Below are 10745 nucleotides of genomic sequence, written 5' to 3'. Positions count from 1 at the left end.
ATTATTGTCAGAATTTTTTTTTTTTTTAAAATGGAGAGTTTACTGAACCATGTGACAAATGTGATTCACTTTTAATTTCCATAAATGACTTTTAAGTTGTATCATATTTGCTACATCTGGCATTTAAAAAAAAAATGCTTAAAAATGTACGGTACAATTTATTCATTTATTTCTCAAAAACTCACAAAAAAAACTGTATGTGTCAAACATGATACATAGACCTTAAAGGGTTAAAATGTAAATCCCATAAAAAGTAGAGACTGGTCATTTGTTTGTAAGTGAGCAATTTTACTAACTCAAAATAATTATTTCCCTCATTGTATGATCCATTTTACGATGTAGTCTCTGTTTTTTTTTTAGGTTTAATCATCACTCAGGAGTGAAAAGTATTTTTACAGTAGTACTCAGAGTAAAATCAGATTGATGAGGTGGGCACCACATTTAGTCTTTGAAATCCAAATGACACAACTGGACATTTATCAATAGAAAATCATTTCTGGTATCATAGCAAGCTAAAATGCAGCTTTGCGGAGTGTGCAGCTATAAGCAGATGTTCTACATCTAACTGGCGATGCGCCGACAGTTAATGTGTTTGATCAACACCGTCTCTCCATCGCCTCATTAAAACATGACCCTAAAATAGTAACTACACGTCTCAATAACCCTTTCAGAAAGGAATGGAAGGAAAAATTGATCAAAAAAACTTTTGATTCTTTTTTCTCCTTCGTTTCTCTTGTCTCAGTGTAATAAAGAGACATCTTCATTATCAAAAACATGATTCCTCAGCTCTCCATAGCATTGGAGACTTTGTGATATTTTTGCACTTTTTCTTCAAACACTTGTTTATGAGACTCCAGTTCTACAATACCTCGGGTTGTTTATACAAGCTATCTGAAATCCCTGTCTTAATCAGAGCTGTGTTCAAAGGTAAGATAAGGGCATGCCAAATCCTTCTTAACCCACCAGCGACACGCTTCACACTGATTTACAACGTGTCTGTCTTGTGCTGCTCATATAAAAAGATAGAGTGGCAGATATCCACAAAGAATTGCACGTCTTTGTTTAAAACATCACACCTCAACATTTTTGAAGGAATTGGCACATTTTAGCATGCCTGAGAACCTTCTTGAGCAGTAGACGATGTCAGATGAATGGCTTTGGCTTGAAACTTAGCCCAGCATCTGCATAATTTAGGATCATGTTGACCCAGTTTTGCTAACTCTATTTATGACCTGGAGTTAAATATAATATCATTTGTGGCAGAGGGCTCCCTCTTTCGGACAGGTTTTAAATCCTCGCCTCAGTTTCTCCTTTTATTCCATATTTTTTATACTGAGCATGTTTTGTTGGAGCATGTTGTACTGCTAAAATATAAGCTTTCATAGGGAATCACTTATAGAGCCTATAACTCTCTCTCTCTCAAATACAGACTATCATACAGGCACACAAACCTACACTGTACCCAGAATGCTGCTATTGTATATCATATCATTATAAATATGAAATTATTATTATTTTTTTGATGCTGAGCAAGGGGTGAAATCAATCCCTGCTCAGACTGTTCCTCACCTCCCCATCACTGCAGCAACTTTGATGCAAATACTTAAAAGGGCAGAACTGGCGGGTAAGCTGTGCATCGCCATGGCAATGTAGACTGGGAGAAATCCATTTTTCATAGACAGGCTTTGCTGGTCGGGCTACTGCAATGCATGCGATATCAAGAGAAAGGAGAGCCAAGTGGGAAACCAAACACATTCAAACAGCCAGAAATCTGACAGAAAAAGCTCCAAGACAAGACTTGAAGAGGTTGGTTGTTTTTGACTGTTTTAAGACTCTCAGTTGGCCTGTTTGGCTTACTGCAGTGTATGTAACAGTTGATGAAGAGGAGGTATGCGCATGGACGCACTCACATACAGCATATACTCTATGAATGCATGCATGAAAATGCGCAGGAAAACGCACAAACTGAAATTAAATATTGTTTTTACATGATGCCAAGTTTAGTAAACAAATAGTCACAGCAGTGGGAACATGCTTCATGTAGGGGGTGCTGTGGGATGGGACTATGGGTTGGGCAGAAGCCTCAGAACCCATACAAATAAAAGATTTATGAAAAGAATCTGCTTTAAAATACACATAGGATATGCATGCAAGACAAATTAATCTAACCTGTAGCTAGTATTTCAAAATTGTTCTTTCACTTAGGATTAACTGATCAAATGTTTCTGGGATGCCATTAATATCCAGTTACTAGCTTAACAAATGTCAGCTTCCTGTCTTTACTTGAACTATCATCCTTTGAATTAAACAAACAATAGATTCTATATACACATATTCAAGTCATATAGTGTAATTATATAACTTAGCTGCATCTTTCATTGCACCTTTCTGGCCAGTGAAATGTCCTCAGTTCTAAAGGTCCAAGCCTTGAGTTTCATATTTCATTTTTTATTGCTGTAAAAGTTTTACAGCAATAAATGTTTTAATATCTGCAAAAACGTATGATATATTGAAAAGAATCCAAATGTTGCATCATTTCCTTAGATTTTGAAAAGCGTCTTCAGCGCAACGTGTTACAGGATGTAAAATCAGAAACATGCGCTATGATGTTTGCTCAAGGGGTTTCTTGTTTCATCAGTTGTCAGTGTAGTGAGGAAAGAATGAAATAAATATATATTACTTTTCAATCTGCATCATTATCTGTCTCTGTGCAAACAATGTCTCTATATTTATTTACATTCATATTACAAGCACACTCTTTCAACATTGTTCCACCTGTTCACAAATACTAAATTTCCCCCAAATACACACACACACACACATACACACACCTACACACACATACACACCGTGTAAACACACACAACACTGTGGCTGTTAACACCTGCTTATATACACATTAGTTTTGCATGGGTACCTGTGCAATGACTGTAATCCATCATGGGCTGTGCCACCCTGGTATCACACTAGAGCTACAACACAGGCCTGCAGATGTTGGGCACGCTGCCAAAGCCAGTGGAGACAGCGATGATCCACACAATCTCCCCTCACCGCCTAACAAATGCTGCCTCCTCCCTGCTCTCTTATACACACAAGCGAGCACAAACAGGCTGACGCGAACTGCACATGTGCAAAGATTCGCACATTAGCTCATCCTCGAGATATGAGAGTTGACAATCACAGATGTGTCTTTATTATTCACTGTTAGCTTGCCCCGTAACAACGCTGGGTCACTTTCTGCTATAAATCAACTAAGATAACTTAAACGCCTTCAGAACAAACTCAAACTTTATGTTGTATTGGACCAGATGGTGAAAATGATACTTTTTATCCTTACAATGTTTATGGCTATGACTGAGCTGTCATTGTTAAAAATATGATTTAAGGTTTTACATCAGAAAAAAAGGTCACGTTAGATACAAAACCTTCATGGAGAGCCCAACAGTTTAAATGCCTACATGTAGTATTGATATTAATGGTAAAATTATTTAAAAATAATTGTTAAAAATCTAAGATCGGGATGATTGCTGTAACATGATAATTAATAATTATAGATCTTTGTTAATGCTTAATAGTTAATAAATCTCTAACAAGCGTGTTTTTTTATCAAATCGAAGTCTGGCATCGTGCACAGAGCAGAGGACGTATCTCTTAACTTTGTAAAGTGTTGTGCTTCTTCATTGTGAAAAATGTGTTTTCCTCATGCACACAAAGGGGGCTCCTACATACTGATTGCAGTCCTCTCTTCAAGATTAGATAAAATTATGCTGCTTTTCATTGATTTTTATAATCACACACCCAAATAAACACTGTTTGGATAGCTGTATTGAAAGTTAAAACTGATGTTCACTATGCTTCTTTTAGCAGCATACAGGCAGACTGGTGCAATGAGAGTGGCATAAATCACAGGACTGTAATTCTGGAGACTGCACTTCATGCCCTGTTTCACCCGCTGCTTGGTTGAGATTTGTAGACGAGCACATTTGGGTTTAAATATATTTTAAAAGAAAAATATAACAAGTCTCCCTATGTGAAGAACTTTGTACGCTGTTACAAATTGATGGTATCAAGTGTAATGAACACTTCCAACAAAACAACAGTAACATTTGGTAATTATTCACAAAAGACTCTAAAAAGACTTTATTTTAGTTAATGTCTTTTAATATCTCTATGATATAAACTGGTCACTTTATTGGTTACATGCTGCTAGTACTGAATTGGAGAGGAGTTAAAATGGGACTTGGCAGGTGGAGGAATCCTAAGATCAGGTGTAGCAAAATTGCTATTTTGAATTCAGGTGTTCCAATTATTTCCACAACAAAGTGGAAGCAATTGGGAACAACAGCAACTCAGCCATGAAGTGGTAGGCTACGTAAAATCACAGAAGGGGGTCAGCAGGTGCTGAGGTTTATAGCACACAGAGATCGCCAACTTTCTTCAGTCAATTTCTACAGACCTCCAAACTTCATGTGGCCTTCAGATTAGCTCAAGAACATGAGATAGGTTTAAATAGAGGAGCAGCTGCATCCAAGTCTCACATCACCAAGTATAAGACAAAGCTTCAGAGGCAGTGGTGTAAAGCAGGTTGCTACTGGACTCTAATGCAGTGGAGATGCAGAATCATGCTTCTCTATCTGGCAATCCAATGGACGAGTCTGGGTTTGGCGGTTTGAATGGAGAACGGTACTTGTCTGACTGTATTGTTTCAAGTGTAAAGTTTGATAGAAGGGGATTGTGGTTCGGTGTTGTTTTTCCAGGAGTTGGGCTCAGCCCCTTAGTTGCAGTAAAAGGAACTCTTAAGCCCTCAGGGTACCAAGACATTTAGGACAATTTCATGCTGCCAAATTTACGCACAGAGTCCTGACCTGACCTCACAGAGCACCTTTGGGATGTGGAGACTGCGAGCCACTCTTTCTCATCCAGCATTAGTGTTTGACCTCACGAATGTGTTTCTTGTAGAACACAGTCCTAAACCTGGTGGAAAGCCTCCCACGAAAAAGTGATTCAGTAAAAGGACTAGATGCTAGAGTCCCTGATAGCGCATTGCTTTAAATGGAGAGAATCTTGAGGGATGGCTTATGAGGAAAGGCAGCCCAGACACTTTACCAGCAGCACACATCGTTGTGTGAAGCTACTGTAGCTAAAAAGGGTGGCTCGACATCATATTAAACCCTATGAATGAATGAATGGGATGCCACTTAAGTTCATATGTGTGTGAAGGCAGACCGGTGAATACTTTTGGCAATATAGTGTAAGTCATATACTAATTTGCATAATTTTATTTGTGTACAGATCAGCTGACCTGTGCTGCCCTGATGCACTGCCCATTATAGATTAACCAGCTCGTCATCTTAAATATAAATCATTGCAAACTTTACCACAATAAGCTGTATAATAAGCATAATAAGTTGCTTTTTCATAGAGCGTCTGTATAAAAAACAAACAAAACTAATTATACTGTAATTTGTTTTGCAAGATATTTCACAATTAAGTATAATTAAGCAATGCGCTGTGTATAACTCTATCGGATTTAAAAGCTCTAAAATAAATTAAGACATGTAGGATTTTAAATTTCGAGTTTATAAAATTTCACTTGCAGGGTAGTCCTTACCTTTGAAAATGATTCCTTCCTTTCCTCTCTGTCATCTTTCAGTGTCGCACATTAATGTTTTTTTTCTCTCTCTCTCTGCCTGGGAAATACAGCAGCTGTGCATTCAGCTCAAAGACACATTTTGTGACAAACTGGGCAGAAACAGTTTGTGAGTTTGGTGGTATTTGTTTGAAAAGCTGCATTTGAAATGATCTGCCACTTAAAAATGACTTGTTTTATGCTTCCTACCCTTGACTAATTAGGTAGATGCTGAAGTATCATGACCTCAACTTCAGGTCTGCTCCATCACAGGGATGGGAAGAAGAAAGGAATGAGTTAAAGGTGTGAGAGGGCCCTAGGTCATTATTTTATTGCTATCTCCATGCTGTTACTAGAAGCAAAACCAGGCACATGAAAAATTTACTCATCTAATAGTAATACACATTAACCTGTCTATCAGGTTTAATTACCCATTAAATGAAAAAGCTGTTCCACATCGTTCTGACCCACTTTAAGCTCTGGGCTTAGAGCCCTGGTTGCCTTCAGAAGCATTTTCATTTTTTGTTGCAGATAATAATAATGGATTGCATTTATATAGCGCTTTTCGGGGCCCTCAAAGCGCTGTACAATTCCACTATTCATTCACTCACTGGTGGAGGCAAGCTACAGTTGTAGCCACAGCTGCCCTGGGACAGACTGACAGAAGCGAGGCTGCCATATCACGCCATCGGCCCCAGTAGGGGGTAGGTGAAGTGTCTTGCCCAAGGACACAACGACTGAGACTGTCCATGCCGGGGCTCGAACCGGCAACCTTCTGGTTACAAGACGAACTGCCAACTGTTTGAGCCACGATCGCCTGATTCAACAACGAGAACATTCCTGAGAGATTTTGGTTGATATTGACATGATGGCATCTCACAGTTGCTGCCGTTGTTGACTCTGTGAATCAGTCTCTGTGAGTCTCCTTTATCGCTGCATCCCAAAAGTGCTCAATTGAACTGATGCCTGTGGAGCCCAGTTGAGTACAATGAAATCACTGTCATGCGGTTTGAGCTTTGTGACATGAGGTGTTATCCTGCTGGAAGCAGGATCTGCATAACTTGGTTTTAATGAGTGGTTATCTGCGCTACTGTTGCCTTCCTGTCAGCTCAAAGCACTTTGGCTATTCTCTGGCATCAACAAGGCATTTTTACCCAGAGTACTGCTGCTCACTGGATATTTTCTCGTTGCCAATCCATTCACTGTAAACCCTTCCGTAGGAGTATCCCAGCAGATCAGCAGTTTCTGAAATACTCAATCCAGGACACCAGCCACCAAGCCATGTTCAAAGGAATTTTAACATGGCTTCACCATTCAGTTTGAACTTCAGCAGGTCGTGTTGACATTGTCCATATGCCTAAGTGTAATCTATTGTTGCCATGTGATTGGCTGATAAGACCTGAGAGGAGTAGCTCAAATCTAAACAGTAAGGCTAAATTTTATTTCCATGGAGCCAAGTTTTCCTGTAATTTTTCAAGTGTTTTTAAACAATAGTTCTCTCGGCTTGAAAGTTTTCTTTGGACATTGGCTGCTTTTTCTCATTTTCAGTTTGATCCTTGTATATAGTGATTTTCAAATGAATTCCTTTCGTTTGTTAAGCCACTTAACTTTGACCTATGAATCGTTCAACCACAAAAAAGGGACCTAACTCAAGGGATGAGTCAGTCACTACACCTAATAGACAAATAGCAAAGAACCAGTTTTAAATTTTATCTTCACCTACTTCCAATTTCTTTAGTTGAATCTATAAAAAATACCAACGATAACACAATTTGACAGAAATGAAGTGTATTTTTGCACCAATAAGGTGATTCTGAAAGAGCTATTAGCTGAAAATGGCTCCTTAAGACTACTTCAAGAAATTGGAAGAAAGCTTACCTAAGAGAGTTCAGGCTGTGCTGAAGAATAAAGGTGGTCACACCAATTATTGAGTACTCATACATACTCACACATATTCTCTCTTTTTTGCCACATGTACTGTATTTCTAGGTGTGTTAAATCGCCGCACCTGTTTCCCATTTTCCTAACAAAAATTAAAGCATGGAGATGCGCAAGACCTTTTGTGTGTGTGTGTGTGTGTGTGTGTGTGTGTGTGTACACTATGTAAATTTTAGAGCAATTATTTGGTATTACATAAATCTAACAGCAAGGTAACATAAATATTAAGATTTAATGATTAGTAAGCCATAATTATTATTTCATTAATATAAAATACATACTAAACTTAAACAAAATTAACAGTGGTATTATATGTTACCACATTCATTTTTAAAGCACATTAACAATCAAACAAGATCAGGAAGCACACAGAAAATAGGCTTCCCATCTTTTATGCATTTTCATGCATAAAATCCTGAAACACAAGTACCACGCTCAGATCAAGTGCTGGCCTCCACTCACTGTGTATTCACACTGATATCAAAGGGCGAGTAAAAATTTAATTGGTCTCTGTGCTCAGTCATTTCTCTTTCTCGCCACTTCCTTATTTCTTTCTCTCTCCCCTTCACATGGACGTGTGCGCGCGCGCACACACACACACACACACGCAACGACACACAACTAAATTTGTAATGCCACCCACCAGCAAACTGGCACCAGCTCTTGTCAATGCATACTCACACATGCATATACACTTCTGTCACAATCATTTGTATGCAAAGTGGCTGGCTGCGATGGGTTGCTATGGTTGCTGTTACCAGGTTATGTGATGAGAAGCAGCAAGATGCTTTACTTCTAATTTGTGCCAATGTAAAGGTGTCAGTGTTGGAACATATAGAACAAGAGGCAATAACACAACATGAGCTGGCTGGAAATGGGCGGAACATCGACGGGGATGGAGACTGCAGCATAGAAATTAAAAGGATCAAAGGTTTAGCGTTATGGACACTTAAGGGCATAAAAGTGTTGGAAGCACTTTGACAAGAAAGTTTAAAAAAAGCAAGTAAATTGTTAGGTTTGCGTGAGACAGTTATATATGGTGTTAAAACAGAGCTGTGAAAGTAACAATCTTGCTAGCACTAACACAGAACTGTTAGAGCGGAGGAATACATTGATAGCCAGCCAACATGAAGGGCTCAGCTCCGTAATTGCCTCCATGAGATTCATTAGTATGCATATGTGTGTGTGTGTGTGTTTGAGGCAAAGTGAGTTTATGGGAAAGCTCTATGTGTTTGTGTGTATGTCTGGAGCAGATAACAGTGACAGCTTAAGGTCATGAAGAAAGGAAGGGCACATCTGAAGACAGCGTATCTTTGATCTCAACACAACAAATGTGCGACTGCATGTAAGAACCGGTGTGTAGCGGAGATAGACGGCAGAGTCAGCATGCTGTGTGTGGGTGTGTGTTTATGTGGTTTTGGCATGCACACTCGTGCATGTTTAATGCATGAACATGTTTGTGTAACATGTTTGCGTGCGTGAGAAATGGAGGCGCTATCTTATCTCAGAGTTTTACTCAGCCTTCGGAAAAAAAATGTATCTGTGGGAATTTGTTTAGACGTGTGTATCTGTGCGCACAAGACAAGCGGAACGGTGCAGGTGGGAACTAATAAAGCAAAGTCACAAGGTTACAGGTACCCATGGATGTTGCAGTATTTCTTGTATGTCTAGCTTCTGCGATTGCAATTAACACCTACGATTTTGTTCTCCCTTGGCTGAGTCATTGGATGTGGATTCTCATCAAAACTTTTGAACTTCTTAACATGAAGTATGATCACATGATAACATTAAAAAAAACATGACTGATGCAGATAATAGAATGCAATCAACATGATGTCTCTGGCCGTGCTCCTAATGGAGCTTTTGACTAATTGACTGAATCTATCCGTAAACTGTCTTGGCCCTCCCAGCTCCTCTGTCACTCCTTAATTGGCTATTGTTCTGTTATTATCAGCTCTCCAGGGCAGTACCATCTGCTATCTCCAACAGGTGAGTTGCAAGAGGACCTTGTGTATTTGTCTACATCTGTTTTAAGGTGTGTACATTTATGCACCAGTGTTGTTTGCTTTGCCAGGATTATGTCTGTTTTGCTTAAGAATGCGCTTCTGAAGAGCTGCTTGTGTGACTTTAAAAAAACAAAAACTTTCCTATTTGCTCTTTACATCTGAAAGAAGGTGCTGGCTGTGCTGGAGGAGGAGAGGGACCTGTTTCATTCATCAGCAGTGCAACAGTGCATGAAGCGTGCTGGCTCCGGTATTATTTTAACTCTCCCACTCATTTACTTTATTATCTCCTTATCTGTGTGCATCATTATGGATGTAACCTGTGTGATGAATAGCCTTTTTGATTAAGGCATGCATGGCTCCTTTAACATATGGACATACTGTATGCTTGTGTGTGTTTGTGTTGCCCCCTGATAATGCAAGGAAACGCTGCGATTGTGTAACTTGTTAACAGGAAGAAGTGCTTCATACACCCATACTGATACACACTTTCATATACTGTGATGTATTTTTTTTTTATCAAATAAGAGAAAGAAACTCAATATGACAAGCTTAATACTTTGCATATTAATGATTAACTGATTATTAGATTAGATTAAATTTGTGAACTGTTGTTGATATGAGACCCACATAACAGGTGACTCACTAATAGGTGGTGAGCTGTTGCTTAGCTTTTGTAAGATCAAATAAAAAATGCAATGCTTGATGACTCAAATCTGGACACTGGTGTGGAATATGCTCACTGGCAATGGAGTGAGTCTCTGTATTTACACACTGTAGTTCTTTGACGCGATATTTAATGCAATTTCACACAGTTTACCCCCTCCTGAGAGTTGGAAAATGTGTTCATCTTTATTTTGGCAAGTTTTTGCTCCTGAGAAAGTGGAAAAGAAAGCATTCCCAGTTTGTGCAATATTGTGTCTCGAGTATAAAACCTTATCTTTGGCTGCCTGATAATAGACATCCTTCGGCAGTCCTCCAAAACTACCACATGTGAAATTTCCTGAGCCAAGGTTAAAATATGGTTATTTTTCAGATTTCACCTCAAAATAGCTTTGATATGATCATATGACTACATATATTTCACATAGTGATAAAACCACATAGAGCATTAGCATCCGGTCTTACTTAGCTGTTTGGAGTATTTTAACATCTTTCAGCGCATTGTTTTTACT

The sequence above is a fragment of the Mchenga conophoros genome, linkage group LG5, assembly GCF_057382185.1.
Source record: "Mchenga conophoros isolate Kocher_MC1m ecotype Shallow Benthic linkage group LG5, M_conophoros_male_GT1.1, whole genome shotgun sequence".
In the NCBI taxonomy this organism is placed as follows: domain Eukaryota; kingdom Metazoa; phylum Chordata; class Actinopteri; order Cichliformes; family Cichlidae; genus Mchenga; species Mchenga conophoros.
This window is presented reverse-complemented; position numbering follows the sequence as displayed.